Here is a 17187-nt window from a genome sequence, read left to right as displayed (position 1 = left end):
ATCACCATCACCATCACCTTCACCTTCTTCTTTTTATTTCAAGCAAAAATTGTTTCAAGTGCTATGAGGGTTTCTGGCTGTCCACCCAGAACCATAACTCACCAGGTTAACAGGCTGCAGTGCTTAATGCAAAACAAATCACCAACCTGGCACTGAGCAATGTGAAATCCAACTAGCTAGAAACTGTGTCTCATTAGAGGCCATCCACACAGCGAGCAAATGCACTTGGAAATAGTCATGTGATTCCTTCACAGGAACCACAGAAGTGATATTTGCTGCTGGGCAGCCAATCGATTCCCTTAAATCTGTTTGCAGTTTCTCTTCTTTGATAGTCTGCCTCTTCTAAGATCTCATCCCTCCCCTGCACCCTCAGTTTCCTTTTGCCCACTCGCCTCCACCAAACACACTAACATCCACCACAAAGACATTCCATTAAGTTAGCTTCCAGACCCACTAGGATAAGTGTAAAGTCTGGATCTCTCCCTCCCCCAAAGAGTTGACTTAAGGCCTCTCCTGCACTTTGCAGATTAGAAACAAACACATTTCTGGCAGAGAAAGGACCTGCCTTTGGTTGAGCCTCCACAGAGTGGATGTTTACATTTATGCCAAGATTTGTTCCTAACCTCTACTCAACATTTGTTTTTCTGAAGAAGTAAGTGAAAAATCATCATATGCAAACAAAAGCTAAAACATTTCTCATGTTGCAGAGTTGAGTTTTACTAGCACTTCTATTTCTTATGAGTTGGCTTCTAACCTCCTAAAACAACAAAAACAAATGAACAAACCCCTTGTCTCCCTCCCAAGGATATGGGAAAGGGTTTATCATTAATCCTGACAGACTGATAACTCATTTCCAATCGAAGAGTTGTTCCAGCCAAAAAAACTCCAGGAGTCACCCTGAGTTTCTTTCTTCATATCCCACTTCAACCATTAGCAGGACTTGTTGGCTCCATCTAAAAAAAAATCCCAAGTCCAGCTGCTTACCTCCACAACCATTATCTCAGGTAAGCATCATCATTTACCCAAGACCCACCCAACAACCTCCTCCCTGGTCTTCCTGCTGCCACACCTGCCCCCTGCAAACACTGATGACAGTGGCCAGAGCCATCTTTTTTTTTTTTTTAAAGATTTTATTTATTTATTTGACAGAGAGAGACACAGTGAGAGAGGAGCACAGGCAGGGGGAGTGGAGCAGGGAGAGGCAGTCTTCCCGCCGAGCGGGGAGCCCGATGCGGGGCTCGATCCCAGAACGCTGGGATCATGACCTGAGCCGAAGGCAGGCGCCTAACGACTGAGCCACCCAGGCACCCCCAGAGCCATCTTTAAAAAGCATAAAGTCAGGTCATGTCACTACTGTGCTTGAAAATCCTCAGGGTTTCCTGATGCCCTTAGAATAAAGTCCAAACTTTTTGCCAACCCTCCTGCCTCTTACTAATCTCATCTGGTACCCTTCTCCCCTGTGCTTTACCCTTCTCCCCTGTGTTTACAACTTAATTACTGGTCTCCCCTTACCAGAAAGTACCAGAGGAGCAGGGACCTTGTTGGCCTATCCCTGCTGTGTGGGGATTCAGCACCTAGGACAGCACCCAGGCCTTTGTACCACCAGCAAATGCCTAAGTCACCCCAAATCCCCTAGGCCAACACATTAAGCAGTTGAATCCTCTCTGTGTTTTTTTTTTTCCTCCACTATGGTTCCTGGACTTATTTCCTGCTCTCTTGAAAGTTTTTAGGTGAGCTAGTCCTTCCAGTTTTACTTTTTATTCTTTGTAACAAAATAGCCATCTTGTTGCTCTGTCATGGAAGTCATTCCATGCAAATCCATCAGCAACTGTTCCCCAATGGTCAGAGGCAGAGTGGTGTCTAATGTTAATTTCCTAGTGTTTGTATGCAGAGCTAATCTGTCCTAGGATGATAATGAGTCAGAGGCAAAATGCTGAAAAGAGATCTCAGTCACCTGGACAGCCCTTGCAAAGTCAAGAGAGGCCTCACCAGCTTGTCTACCCTTCTGGGGAACTGGTGTTGCTTAGAAGCTGCAAAGCCCAGTTACTGCAAGGAAACACGGTTAAAAGGGCAAAATTGGTGGGAAAGTGGGTCCTGGAAGAGTGTCCACAGAGAAGGGCTGCTCAGCACTCCCAAGTGGACAGCCATGGTAGAGGCCACAAACGTTGGTAATTTAGCAGGATAATTTTTCATAACAGAAGTTGCTTTCTTTACTATGTAAGACAAGTGAGTATGCATGCATGACTGGTTCTTTACATTGCCATTGAAGGACACCTAGTGCTCTGGCTGGAGAAATTTCTGTTGGCTCTGGGAGGTCAGAAACCATCATCTCTCTGGAAGGAAAAAAACATTCTATCCAAAACAGTCTACTTCCTCAGACTCCAAAGTTCTGAGATTTTATGAACTGATTACTAGGAAGAAGAGGCAGATCATTCTGCTGGGTAAAATCAAATTGGGGGATGGTTGCAGGGAACTCAGGGATGGAGAAAGCTAAAATAATGAAAATCAATAGTGCATCTGCAGTGATCTTACAGTTCAATCTAAGCAGTTCTTTGCACATGTAATTTGTGAGAAAATTCATTATGTTGTTGTGGCAGCAAACACATTCCATACAGATGCAGAATGCTCTGCTAATAATCACCAATATTCCATGTTGTGTTGTGAAAAGTGTTGAACCAAAATCAGAGTCATAGAATGTTAGGCTTGAAAGGCTATGAGCCCATTTTAGGGTTTAGTAAATAAAGCCCAGAATGAGGAGTTTATCCAGGGTCTCAAAAATCATTGGCTGCAGAGCTGCGCCTGCACCCAAGCCTTGGTCTCCTACTTTGTGCTCTTTCTCCAGTCCAGATGCCAGTTCTGCCTTCATCCCTGGCTCCTGTGTCTAGGCATGCTGTATGCATTGCCTTTATACTCCAAAAGTCTTTAGCCACAAAGGCACTCATGAGCACTGATGGCAGAGAGGGTCATTGCACAAAGACCCTATAGCATCCTCAATAGGAATTTCTGCTTACCAATGACCACTACTGGTAATTCCTGGCAGTGCCCAGCCACCTGGTTCTTCATTGTGTCGGGATGCAAAAATCTCTCTCCTCTCTATGCCAAACAGCTCTTTCCTCAGTTCTTTTCTTTTTTTTTTTTTTTTTTTTTAAGATTTTATTTATTTGAGAGAGAGAGAGAAGCATGAACCAGGGAGAAGGATAGAGGGAGAGGGAGAAGCAGACTCCCTGTTGAGCAGGGAGCCCCACAAGGGGCTCTATCCCAGGACCCTGAGATCATGACCTGAGCAGAAGGTAGTCGCTTAACATCATTCCCTCCTTCCTCAGTCCTACCCTCAAACTCACTAACCCAAATCCACTGACACAAAGCATCCTCACTTACAGGATACTCTTTAGAAGGCAGTTTGCTTGCCATCGTTATTACTTGAGCATGCTCCTGGAGTTTCACCCCTAAACCACAGGCAGCTTATCAAAGTATTTCCTCTAAACAGATACAGTTTTTCTCCAGGAGGAAGTCTGAAGTGAAAACTTTCCCCCTTGTCCTATATTCCCATCACATCATGTAGATTCCTAGACTGGCTTCCAGAGGCCTCTTTCAATCTCTCTTTTCTCCTCTGGGAACCTTACTGGCAACCTCCCCATTGTGTGTTCAATCCAACCTCCTAGACCAGAACTATTGATAATGATAGTCAACATTTCCAATGCCTATGTGAGTGCCCCACCTGTGTCCTCTCATCTCATCCCTACTGAGAGATGGGGCTCCTCCCCATGACCTACTATGGTCCCCTTTGGTTTTATAGTAGTCTTAGAAGATACTGCAGGGAATTGTTCTTTATGGGGAGCTGGCTGGTGACTTGTATCACCCACCCTCTTGGTGACTGGGCATATGTGTGGGGTCTGCTGCTGAAGGCCCACCATGTGAAGATTGAGGGGTGGAGAACTGCTGGTGAGGACTCTGTCCCATGAGTTTCCTAGGTGCCTCCTTAGTGTCCCTCACATTTTGGTCACCATTAATTCCTCTATCTTCTAGCTGGGGCTGTGGGACAGGGTAGCACAGGGTTTTCTTCCTTTTCCCCGCAACCCAGGTCTCTGCTAACTGCTCCATACCACTTTATGACCTGATCCCACTTCTGATGTCCCTGACTCTTTTCCATGGACAATCCCAAGGCTATGATCCTTGAGAGAAGCACCCTGGTCTGACCTCTGCTTCCTGGACGGTCCTGGGGAAGGTCACCCTGAAACAGAAGAAAGACCACAGGTAGGCTGTTTTCCTACTCAATGGGTGACCATCAATTTCCTCCTCCCCTTCCATGTGCTACACTCCTATTGGATACTAAGTGTGTTATGTACACCGTCTTTAATCCTCACAACAAACTCAAGGAAACAGATGGTATCATTCCCAATTTAAAGATTAAGAAATCAAAGGTCCGAGAGGTTCTGAAACCTGCTTGAGGTCACCCAACCCCTGGTGGTGGAGGCAGAGGTTGAACCCAAGCCTGTGTGTTGGTTGCCAAAGTTGCATTCTTTCTGCAGCACCTTGTACAGGTCCCAGTAAGAAAACAGACAGACACAGGCAATTTGAAACCGAGTTGTCCCAGAGCTGCCATCTGTTAAGAGGTCATACCATGGCACTTGTTGGAAGATGGGTTGTGGGTGAAAATGTGGGTCCCCTTGGAGGAGCAGTGTCTGCTCTGGGGTTCACATCTCAAGGTGCTGCCCCTCTGGACGCCAGGTCTGTCCTTTCTGATACACGATCTATTATTCAGACCCTGGGCACATGTCCCTTCACAGGCAAGCCAGGCCTGGGGGAGGCACAGATGTCCCCACGTGGTTGCATAGTGCCCAAAGCCTTGGTGGACTTGACTAGACCTCAGATCCCTTGAGGGGATCAGTGGGCATCAGTCTTCAGCCAGGCCCTGTGTTTGCCACTCCTGGGGAGTGTGTTGTACAATTTACAGGTGTTGAGTTGACCAGGAAGATCAACACGTGTTGCTGTGGAATCACATCGATGCCGTGTGAGGCTGAATATGTGTTAAGAATGTTGAGAAGGGGGAGAATCTGAAGCAACAGCTATTGACCTTTCTGAGTGTTTGCATCGCTGTGGGGGGAGAAGGAAGAGGCCACTGCGGTGCTGCCAGCCAGCTCTGCTGTCCCGGGTTCACACTCCCCGACAGCCTGCGAAGGCAGCGCTTATGGTCGGGATCACGCATCTCTGAGCTCGGGCTCAGACTGCTAGGAATTAGAGGCCTCAACGAGCCCCTGGAGTCCTCCTGGCAGTCTCTGAGGCGTGGGCTGCTGCCAGATCACGGATCCCAGACGGATGTGTGAGTGAGTGCTCTAACTCAACCCAAAAGAGCTTTTTAAAAAAATCAAAGGCAAATCTTTAGAAAGTAAGGGGAAGATGCATTTGTGAGTTATTGTGTTCAGTTCTTGGAAGTTACCGTGTACTGACTGCACCTTCCTGAGGTCCTAGGCCTGTTCGGGCCAAGCTGCTGCCGGTGACAGACAAGTGGCAGGTTCTGGATGTGTCTGCCCTGGGTGCCTGATTGTCGAATGCACAGAGGGCCCTCGGGATGCCATGACCTTATTCTGCCCCGAATATACCACAATTCCAATCAGACTAATATCCAGAAAGGCCTCGTCTAATATGTATAGCTAAAAATAAATAGCACAAAAATCTCAGCATCTTGTGATCTGTGAGTGAGACTGAGGCAGGTAATTTATGACTGTTAAGGGAATAGATGAACCCAACATGGGGCTCCATGAGCCTTTTGGATGGGGTTTCTTGGAAATCTCCACTATCCATGGGAAGTTTATTAAACACAGGAGCCACATAGCATTTCTCCTCACTGTGGTTATTTGATTACCAGGTTTTCACTTTTTTACATTTTACCCAACATAATATTTTCTTACAGAGCTACGCCATGCCGAGATTCTGACAGAATCCCACAGGGAGAGGCACAATTAAGAATCTTATACAATAACACATTCTTTTGTCCTTATGATCAGCATATGTATGGACATCCACAGTGGGGAAAATAGTGCTGATGTAGGTTCTCTGAGTTTAGCTTTTTATTTGTGTAGACCATATTTGGGGGTTTTAGTTATCCTACCATAAGCCAGGGTATTATATACCTCAGCATTATGGTCACATTAAGGCACTGACTTCTAGGATAATGACTATTGCTTCTGTAGCAATCTGCTCTTACGGACACCTGGGAATACTTCATACTTATCAGGTTTTTGGCCTCTGAGGGTATATCTATGTAATTCTAAAACATATTGTCATTTCAGTATAAAACTTAAAAAAAGAAAAAGCAATTAACCAGTTGCCTAGTGTTGTATGGATAAAACGATCTAAATAATCAACCTAATCTTTGATTTGGCTTGATTGATTAATTAATTAAACACTTATTGAGCCAGGCCCCCACTAGGTGCTGCCATGCTGTGTCTGATATTCAGGGGCCTGGAAGGTAATTGGCAAATGTTGATCCTGCCTGGGAGGGGGCCTGGGGAGAGGAGAGGATGCACCGAACACCCTAGTCAGCCATGTAAAGGAAGGCCTTTTCCTCACCAACACCTGCACCACAACACGTACCCCTGGGAAGCCAGAAGGTTCAGTATTTGGCCATGGCAGTGGGTCTCTGTGTGGAAGGCACGTTGAGTATGAATGTGTGCACACGAACACACAGCCATGAGGATTAAGAGGGACCAGAGGGACGCCTGTGTGGCTCAGTCGGTTAAGTCTCCGACTCTCGATTTCAGCTCACGTCATGATCTCAGGGTGTCAGGCTCCATGCTCAGCACGGAGTCTGCTTCTCTCTCTCTCCCCCCTCCCTAAAATAAATAAATCGTAAAAAGAAAGAGGGAGCAGAAATTCCACTCTAATGGTTGGTGGGAGTTAATTAATTATACTCCATGGAGTATAGTACAGTCACATCTATGAAACTATAAGATACACATACCCTTTGATGCAGCCATTCAGCTTCTAGGAATTTATCCTAAAGCTATACTCACACATGTGCCAATGATGAATACTCGGGCTATTCATTATTAATGCATTTATCAAATATTGAAAGAGCTGCTGGTGCATTCCAGGCACTGTTCTAGGTACTGGAGAAGCAGTAGTGAACAAAACAGACCAGTTCTTATCCTTCAGGAGCTTATATTCGAGAGGGGAGGCAGGCAATAAATAAATACAGACAACGAATACATATGTACCAAGTTCAGGTGGGGTGGCCTTGCATTCTGGTTGCCTGGGACAGTCACATTTATGTCCTAGTTATAACTGTTAATAGTGCCCCCTTCTGCTCTCAGAACTGTCCCGGTCTGCATGATAAATTATCTGGTCATCCTGACGTGGTGCTGATATAAGTGCTACGAGAAAAAAAAGTAGAAACAGGACAAGAGTGACAGAAGTGGGTGCTGTTGTATGTATTATTCATTGCAGATAGTTTGTAGTAGCAAACAACTGGAAACAACCTCAATGTCCATCAGTTGGAGACTGGTTAATAAACTACGCTATGTTCTTGCAATAGAATACTATGTAGCTGTCAAAAGGAACGAGACAGAATTATGTTTACTGCGATGGAAAAATCTCCAAGATATACTGTTAAGTGAAAAGAGCAAGATGGAGGACAGATGTGTAGTTTAAACCACCGCATATAAAGAAGGGTGTATGGATGTGGATGTGTTTGGCCATGCACAGCAAAGCTCTGGAAGGACATAAAATTCTGGTAATAGTGATTGCATTTGGAGGGGAAAATTGGGACACAGGCTGTTAGGGATGGAGAGAGACTTGCTTTTCACTGTATGCTCGCTTGTATTCTTTGACTTTTAAAAAGCGGTGTCCATGTATTACCTATTTACAAAATAAGAATAGGGAAGAGAAAGAAAATATCTCAGGTTCAGCTGGATATAAAGTGCAGGAGCCTTCTACGGCCACAGTTCTCACTCATGCCACTTGAGAATCCCTTGCAGAACTTTAAAAAATGCAGGTGTCTTGGCCCCACCCCCAGAGATTCTGATACGGTTGGTTATAGATGGGTGTGGGCATTGGCATTTAAAAATGAAACTTGTCCCACTGATTCTAATATGCAGCTGGGGCTGGGGACCAACAGTTCCCAAACTTTAATGTGTGCATGAATCACTTGGGAATCTTGATGAACTACAGAGTCTGAGCCAGTAGATCTGGGGTGGGTGTAACAAGGTTCTGCATTTCTAACAGGTCCCGGGTGAGGCTGATATGGCTGGTCCATGGACCACACTGTAGCAGCACAAGGCTAAAATATCTCTGGTTCAGAACACATAGTCCCTGCACCTCTGCGTACACATTTTTGGAATTGAGCTGCTCACTTCTTTTTGAATGTTGCTGTTTCATGCAAGAGTGGGTGCGGATAATTAGCTTTCCTAAGTTGGAAGATCTGAATGCTACTGAAGTGGCCCAGGATCTGGGGCTTGAATCTTGTGTTTCTATTATCCCTCTAGGTCTCGTGTTCTGAGAGTACAGGGCGAGGTGTAGTGTGATGATTCATCCATCCATCCATCCATCCATCCATCCATCCATCCATCATCCATCCATCCATCTGTCCATCCATTCATTCATTCACTCATTCATTCATTTCAAGAGCTAGGTTCCAACACTGTTGCATGGCTGATCTTGGGGAAGCCCCTCCACTGTGGGCAGCTCAGAGAAAGGCATTGATGGGATGAGTGGGTGGCCTTGGGAGGCACCCATGGAAGGCATTGGAGAGGAAGGGAATGTGGCTAGGAGGTAGTAGGATTTCCATCTGTTGGCAGATGTGGGGTTCCATGCCTGGTACAGGGCAGTGGCTTAGTGCTCCTGAAGATCTCCGACACAGGGAGTCACCCTCCTGACAGCAAAGGTGGCCTTGGCCAGGCACTAACAAAACTGGGGCTCCCACCACACAGGTAGAGATTTGAGGAAGTGTCCAATGACAGGTGGTGACAACTTCACCTGCCTCAGTAGGAATCTCTCATGAGTGTCCAGGGCCCCCCTCAGCCTGAGAGTTCATTGTTACGGTTGCGTGAAAACCTTAAGAAGGTGGGGATCGGTACTTCTCTTTGTCAGTTTCGCAGCCTTCAACCTGTAGCTGCTCAGAGCGACTGCCCCATCACAGGCCTTTCCCCTTTCTCTGTGGGCAGGCGAAGCATCTGCATCTGGGCCTTCTGGACTCTTCAAAGAGGAGTGGAAGCAAAATATCTGGGGCCAGTTTGTTGCTTCAAGGCAGCAAGGAGGAAAAGAATACCTCTTTCTCTGCAGAGAGGCTGCCTCCACAAAGTTTAGCTGGGCCATGGGGTTTGCAGGAGCAGCTGCTTTTGTTGCTATCAGAGGATGCCTGCTGTGGGGGGCCTGGTGAGGGATTGGGTCACTGAAAGAGGAAGTGAAATCTACAAAGCGTAGAAGTCCCAGAGCATTTTCAGCGTGTGTGTTTAAGGGGGGGCTCCCAGGTGTCACTCCTCAGCATGCCCTGCCTTACCCTGTAATGCTTCTACCCCCATCCCAGTCACCACCTGCCCCTCACTGCATAACCTTCCCTGTTGGGAGGGGCCCTCTTCCAGAATGCCTCCTACCCACCTCCTCTACTCCCCACCAGAGGAGGAGCAAGCAGAGTCCAGCTCTTCCACCCTGCGCCTTCAGGGCTGCTCATGAACTTGACCCTGCTGTTTGTCCCCTCAAGGCCTGAGCTCCCAGCAGCCTGTCCCCTTCATCAAGGGCTCTTGCATCCCTCATCCCCCAACCCCCTGGGGCCAGAACCTGTGTGTTACATCACTCCTGGGTTTAATTGGCAACGTGGGCAAGAGGCAAAAGCAAATTCGAGGACCAGCCGGCAGCTCCTGACTCAGGGAAAGATCTGGATGGGACAAGCTCTCTGTTTTACGATTAACAGAATAAAACTAAGCTGGAGAAGTGATATTCTGGGCCAGCCGTAGGGAGATTCAGTGTGCCTCTCCCTCACCTCACCCCATATGGCCCTATTTGCCTGTGACCCAGATGGAGGCCGAACCCAGGGCAGAGGCCTGCAGGCCGGGGTGGGGCCAAGGCTCAGGGTGCAGGACCAGTGGTGCCAAAACCCAGAGTCAGAAGCAAATTTGGACCTAGAAACTCAGCGGTAACATCCAAACTAAACAGAAGCAGCTTTGCATCAGCAGTAACGGGCAAGTCCTTGAGGCCCGTGATGGGATGAACACGACTTTCCTTTCTTAGCCTTCGTTTTAGACATGTCCAGGACCCAGTGGATTTAGAATGCCCCATTGTACTTTCCGTGTCCCCACCCCCACCCCGCCTCGGACTGTGGGTACCGCGGACTCCTCTGTACGTTTTTTGTAGTTTTCATGTCTGTCTTCCATGGTGGCTGTAAGCCCTTCAAGAGTGGAGACCAAGTCTTATTCCTGGTACGTCTGGCATGCAACCCAGCAGAAGCTCAATTACTAGTTTTTTGAGGGATTCTGAATTTATAATATTTTACGTCAACTCCAAGGCCCCTGATTTCATTTGCTTGATTTTGGGGCTTGATGTGTCTGACCCTGGCTTTGCTTATCCCCACCTAAACAGTTTAGTAGAAAGGGCCTGGCACTTAGCACGTAGCCCAGGATGAAGCATATAGTAGCCCTCAGTAAATGCCCATGCATTCAACCTGTGGGAAAACATCATCTGTGTTTTACTTGGAATAGGTCAGCATCACCTTCGCCAGGGTTGCTGGTGGGCTGTTAAGGAAATTGCTTTCCTACCCAGCTGGAGCCTAAATCAGCTCGTCCTCCCTGGCCCTCAGGACCCAATCGACTAAGTTACCTTGTATGGGCCCAACTCCTGAAAGATTCAATTTTCCTCATTTCCCTCCAGGTACAGAGCTGAGTCAGTGACTGATTAGCTCTGGAATAGTCATGTGCTGGCTGTATTTATAGCACTAATTAATTAATACAGGTAAAGAGTGAGGAAGATTCAGTGCTGCCTGGGTGCAGTGTCTTAAAATGACTGTTAGCTCACAGGCTGGGGAACCTTCCCATGAGAGCGTATGGCCGAAAAAGTGCCATCACAGGTGGAGACTTTTAAAAAGCATCAACTCGATTACGGAAGACATAAATTAACCAGGGGAAGGATGCTGTCAGTGACAGACTGCCGTCAGGATCCTTTCCCGTTTGGTTTCCATTTCAATCGTCACATATGGCGAGGGGTTGTTTAAGGGTTTCAAGAATATATGCGCACGCTCCTGCAGGAATAGGGATGCCTCGGTTTCTGTGAACTCGGTGGGTGGGATGGTCTCCCAGACTCGCCTGCTTCTCCTGAACAACAGACAAGGGAGCCGTGAACTCTGCAAGCATGAGGGAGCCCCAAGAGGGCGGCTTGCTTCCTTTAGCGGCATTCACCGGAGTACCTGAAGCCCTTCACAAAATGTTGTGTTGGCACAGGGGCCCGGGAAGAATTGGTAGCACCAAGGCCTGGCCTGAGGGGCATGCAATTTGGGGAGGACTTAAAGCCGCCCTCTGGGTTCTTCCCGTAGTGAGAGGGGCCACGGAAAAAGATTTGTGGCTGTTGGGGTTCTCAACGTCTGGGGGCTCCATGAAGGCACCCGCTGGTCCTTGTGCTGGAGGAGACGCAGAAGCTGGGGAAATGGCTTCTCCCTTCCTCCTGCCTCCCGCTTTTCTCCCAGTGCTTCCGGACAGCGGAACCTCGCCCGAGCCAGCCAGCCAGCCAGCCAGCCAGCCCAGGAGTGTGGAAGCGGCAGCTTGCAGGCCCCCCCCACCCCGCCCCGGTGCCGGGGAGGGGTGCTAGAAGGGTGACTTTTGCTGAGAGGCAGCCCCTACTAGGCTGCACATTCACCTGGGCCTGACTCGCTTCCCTTTGTGGCTTAAAATGGGAAGATGAGAACATTCAGCAAGTATTTACTGTGTTCCTACTCAGTGTCGGGCTCTCTGCTAGGCCCTGCAGCTGCAGGGACGAGCAAAACAGATGTCCTGTTCAGGTGGCCCCGATAGGTCAGGGAGAAAGGGCAGATATGGTGAGTGCGCTCCCGCGGCCTGGGACCGAGCCAAGTGTTGACACGGGTGAGTCCACTGCACGCTCACGAGAGCTCGACACGTTTCCCAGTGAGGTAACAGAGGCTCAGGTAACTTATGCTGAGACAGATCGCATCCACTTCAAGGCTCCCTGCCGTCCTTGGGGAATTCAGGTCAAGTCCTGGCCATGTGGGTGTGGGGTGGGGGTCTTGCCTGCCCCCCCCGCCCCCGGTGAGGGAGCCTTTGTCTTGTCCAATGGGGCACAAGAGGGGTGGCACCCTTCACGGCCCATCCCCAGCACCCCACCAGGACACTCCTGTCCGGACCTCGTGGGAGCGACGTAGCCATTATTCCTGACATTTCTGTGCTGGCGCCTCTTCTCTTTCTGGTGGGCACCGGAGGAGGGCCCTAACTTATCCATCTTTGTATCCCTCGAATCTGGCATAGCATCTTGCACAGTGCTCAGAAAGACATTATTCATGTAAATCACCTGTATAAAAAGACAAGGCCATGCAACCCATATTTGGCAGTCTTCAAAAGTACAGTCAGCCAAAAAAAATGGAAAGCGGGGACTTGAACAGATATTTGAACACCAGCGTTCATAGCAGCAGTGTTCACGGTAGCCAAAAGGTGGAAGCAACCCAAGTGTCCATCAATGGATGCACGGATAAACAAAACGTGGTCTATGCTTACAATGGAATATGTGATTCAGCCTTAAGAAGGAAGGAAATTCTGACAGATGCTACAACACGGATAAACCTTGAGGACATTATGTTTATGCTAAGTGAAATGAGCCAGTCACAAAAAGACAAGTGCTGTGTGCTTCCACTTACATAAGATACCTAGAGGAGTGAAATTCATAGAGGAGAAACTAGAATTGTGGTTTCCAAGGACTGGGGGCGGGGGGCGGGAGGAGGGAATGGGGAGTTCTGATTTACTGGGGCTAGAGTTTCAGTTTGAGAAGATGAAAAGGTTCTGATGATGGATGTGGCCGCACAATGGGGTGAAAGTACGATGCCACTGAACCGAAATGGTGAAAATGGTGCATTTTATGTGGTGTATATTTTAGCACAGTAAAAACAAGTAAACTCAGGATTCTTCATTGTGGCATCTTGGTTTGCGATGACCCCTGACTCTCCCGACCTGAGAACCCTGTTTCGGGAGGGGTCCTTGAGAGAGTGAGTCTATCCCTGCCTCCTTGAAGATTATTAATTCCAAGGCTTATTTCTGGTTGTTCAAATAATGAAATTATAGCTCCTTGGGCCTTAACCTGAAGCCCCAGAGAGGCACACTGGAGTCCCTGGAGACAAAGCGAGTGTTTGCTCGGAGCGATGGGGTGTGAGTGCTTCCTCTGTTTGTCTTGCTAGCGTGCCCCGGGACCATGCCCATCTGTACCCATCAGCAGCTGAAATCCATCTTGCAAATATCAGCACATTAGGAATTTACTGGAAGACCCCAGGCAGCTCCAAAACTAGGCTGGAAAAGCGGCAGAAGCGAGGGGGCCCAAGACACCTGGTTGGTGGGGTGGCGTCTGTGAGTCCAGGCACCAGAGCTGGGGTGAAGCGCTTCCTTCATGTGTCACTTCCCTGAGGACTCAGGGCCTGAGTTAAGCAGCCTGATTGGCCAACAGGACAACAGGCCGCCTCTTGGCTTGGAGCACTGGGACCTGAGAAGAACAGGAACCAGATGCTGAGCAGCCGCGATGGCCGCGGTGCCCTCAAACAGGGGCCCCAGTCCCTCTGAGACCTCATGGGAGCACAGAGCCACCCGGATACCCCATCATGGCCCTGCCCCCGGCTCTGAGCTCCAGATAGGCCTGGGGAGCAGAAGCAGTGCCCTCCTGCTAGTCCTGGACGGGCCTGTCACATTTCCTAGGTCCCTCGGCGTCCGGCTGTGGGAGGACACTATTGTCTCTGTTTGCAGAGCTATGCTGCCATCTTGCAGCGGTTACCTCCTGGTCTGTCTTGGGGAGAACGCTTACCGTTGCATTTCACTGAAACCCCATAAATCTCCAGGAGTAACAAAACAGCAGTGTTTGGGGGGCCTTCGCAAATCTTTACAGGACCCCGTGGGAGGGAAAATCAGCCGCAAACCAGTGCATGACCTCGTTTGCCCTAGAAAAATATGAATCTTGGCTAATTTTTTCCTTCTTCCCAAACATGCAGTAAAATGTTTACTTCCACATAGACTTTTAAATGCACCACTGATGCGCTTGCTCCCCAAGTATATCAGCAGATTTAAAAGGTTCATAAAAATTCCCTTTGTATGGCTACAGTAAACTTTTGTGCAATTGTTCTTCTGTGAGATTAGTGGTTCACAGACCATCTTTTTAAGTTTGATCACTGATTTGTCTAAGAGCTAATTATCAGCAGACTGGGGAATGATGAAATTTATTTATCACTAGAGCTGGTGAATCAACATAATCCATGAAGCCTCCAGGGCCTTGCATCTCAAGGACCTTATTCCTTTGTGGAGCATGAAGTGCTATTCTCTCTCCCTCTCCTTGTGCTCTTGTCTCTAGCACGGTGCTCCTTGGCAAGCAGCTGTGGGTGCCTCAGTTGGGGGCCAGCACAGGACTCCTGGAGCACCTGGATTGGGGCTTGTTAATTTAGGATGTCATCTGCACACGCAAGTGCTCCCCAGAAGAATGTGCTTTACAAGATGCTTATCCCCCAACCCTGACCGGTGGGGGCTTAAGCAGGTAGACAGTGAATTGAGGCCTGTCTTCGAGGAACTGAGGGTCTGAACACGTCAGCCACATACACCATGACCCGTGGGCGTGACATCTGGGCAGAGGCTGTGATTCAACCCCACCAAACATCTGACTATGCTAGGTATTTCACATAAGTGGGAATCACACATGTGGACTTGGGGGATCATATGATAATTTTATTTTTAATTTTTTGAGGAACCTCATACTATTTTTTCTCAATATCCAATAAGTCATTGCCAAATCTAATGTCACGAAACTTTGTTTTCTTCTAAGATTTTTTTTTTTAAATAGTTTTAGGTCTTATGTTTAACTATTTGATCGATTTGAGTTAATTTTTGTATATGGTGTGAGGTAAGGGTCCAGTTTCATTCTTCTACAGGTGGGTATCCAGTTTCTCCTATAGCATCTGTTGAAAAGACTGTCCTTTCCCCGTTGAGTGGTCTTGACATCCTTGCTGAAAATCATTTGACGCTCTCGTTTCTGAGAGTCTAGTTCAGATCAGGTTATTTCTGGGCTCTCTATTCCTTTGGTGTGTATGTCCATCGATCTATAGGGTACCATCATTATGTCTTTATCACCCTCTGTTTACTATAGATTTTGTAGTATGTTTTGAAATCAGGAGGTATGAGACCTCCAACTTTGTTCTTTTTAAAGGTTGTTTTGGCCTAAATTTCACTTTCTCAAATAGGCCTATACCCCAGGGCCTGAGCTAGGGGGAGGTGCTGGTGCTGCCCAGGGTATGAAGTATATGGAGGGATTCACTCCGGTGTTGGCCCTGTGCTTGCCTGACACTGAGAGGGTGCATCTCCTCACATGCTGCACCCTGTAAGGTGAGGTGAGGTGACACTTTCCTCACCCTAATCCCTGCCCTGCTCAGCTTTCCCCCTTTTTAGTTCTGCAGCCCACTCTCCCCCACCCACCAAGCCCCCTCGCTTTACTCTCCTCTATGTTTTCCAAAGCACTCAGCATCAGTTAGCCTACTATCACATGCAATTATTTACTATGTTACGGCTGTTGTCTGGCTCCCTTCCCAGGAAAAATCAGCATCCCTATGGCAGAGATCTTTCCTGGTTTGGTTCTCTATGTCTGCTGTGCCTAGGGCAGGGCCTGGCACATGGGAGGCACCAATAAATATTTAATGAATGAATGAATGAATGAATGAATGAATGAATAGATAATACTGCCTTCCCTAGGCCCTAGTAGCCTTGCCAGGAGGCTGGACAGAGAGTCCATCCTCAGGAGCTTTCTCCTGCCATTGACACAACTCCTGCCTCCACCATCAGGCTGGGGGAGGGACTTGGGGAAGTGGAGAGAGGTAAGCTAGCATCAGCAGCTGGCTTTATGACTCCATGCTGCTTAAGGATTATGATTCTCTGATGGATAGTCTGGTCCCGTCTGCCTCGTAGGACGATGCTGAGGAAGGTCCCTCCCCTGCTCTGCCCAGTCCAGAGTGCAGAGCAGCTGCCCATAAGCCAGCCTTGGCCTCTCCTTGCTCGGACCACCCAGGCACCTCAATTTAAGACTGCTTGACCCCAATTTCATCATTCACCTTTCCTCCAAAGTTGTCTTTGATGTTATTTTATGTTGGCATGTTGAAGATTCTGCTCATGTTGACCAAGATGAAAGCAACCTTGTGTGTATATGTATATAATTTCCCCCGACACTATATTAAAAATGTTCCCACTGCTGTGTATGCCAAGGAAGTGCCTGAGTTTTGGCTTCTTTAACTAATTTTCTACCCCCAGGCAATGTCTTCCTTTTGAAGTACATGAAGACAATTTTATATAATGTTTATAACTGATTTAACAATCATTTAGATAGCACTCATTCTGTTCCAGGCACTGTCCTGAGGCCTTCCCATGGAGTAACTCATTTAATCCTCACACTACCCCACGAAGTACGTCCCATTATTATCTCTAGTTTTCAGATGAGGAAAAGGAGGCGTAGAGAGGTAACTTGCCCCAGGTCACCCAACTAGTAAGTGGAAACCAGTTCCGGAAATGAAACTGCGTTTCTGAGAGTCTAGTTCAGATCATTTGCTTTGGTTCGCAATCATCTTAAGTGGATTGGCATTGTGACATTAACTGGTTTCTGTTCTGTTTCAATCATTTTCTGATGCCTCTGGGAGGACCTACCTGGGCCCAGGGGAGTGAGAGGGTTCCAGAGGGTCCTGGTAGTCCTGTGAGTCCTCAGTCTGGGAGCCAGGGGCCCCTCGAGGGAAGTATGGCAGTGGAATCAAGAGGTCTGGTGGTATCCGGTGTCGAAATGTTCCTTTTCCTTTTTAAAAGTTCACACAGAGGGCAAGGTGGACTGGAAAAGAGGGGACTCCAAGCCCTCCCTCACTTCCCAAAGCCCTAAAAACCTGAATTTAATAAACTTTTACTAAAAGGAGGGAATATAAGATGTTCTTAGGCAAGAAGAGAGAAGCTTATGGCGGTGGTCCATGGGAAGGGCACCAGA

The sequence above is a fragment of the Mirounga angustirostris genome, unplaced genomic scaffold, assembly GCF_029215605.1.
Source record: "Mirounga angustirostris isolate CCGP_5_RB_7025 unplaced genomic scaffold, mMirAng1.0.hap1 SCAF_16, whole genome shotgun sequence".
Classification (NCBI taxonomy): domain Eukaryota; kingdom Metazoa; phylum Chordata; class Mammalia; order Carnivora; family Phocidae; genus Mirounga; species Mirounga angustirostris.
The sequence above is the reverse complement of the archived record's forward strand: the minus strand, read 5'-3'. Positions refer to the sequence as shown.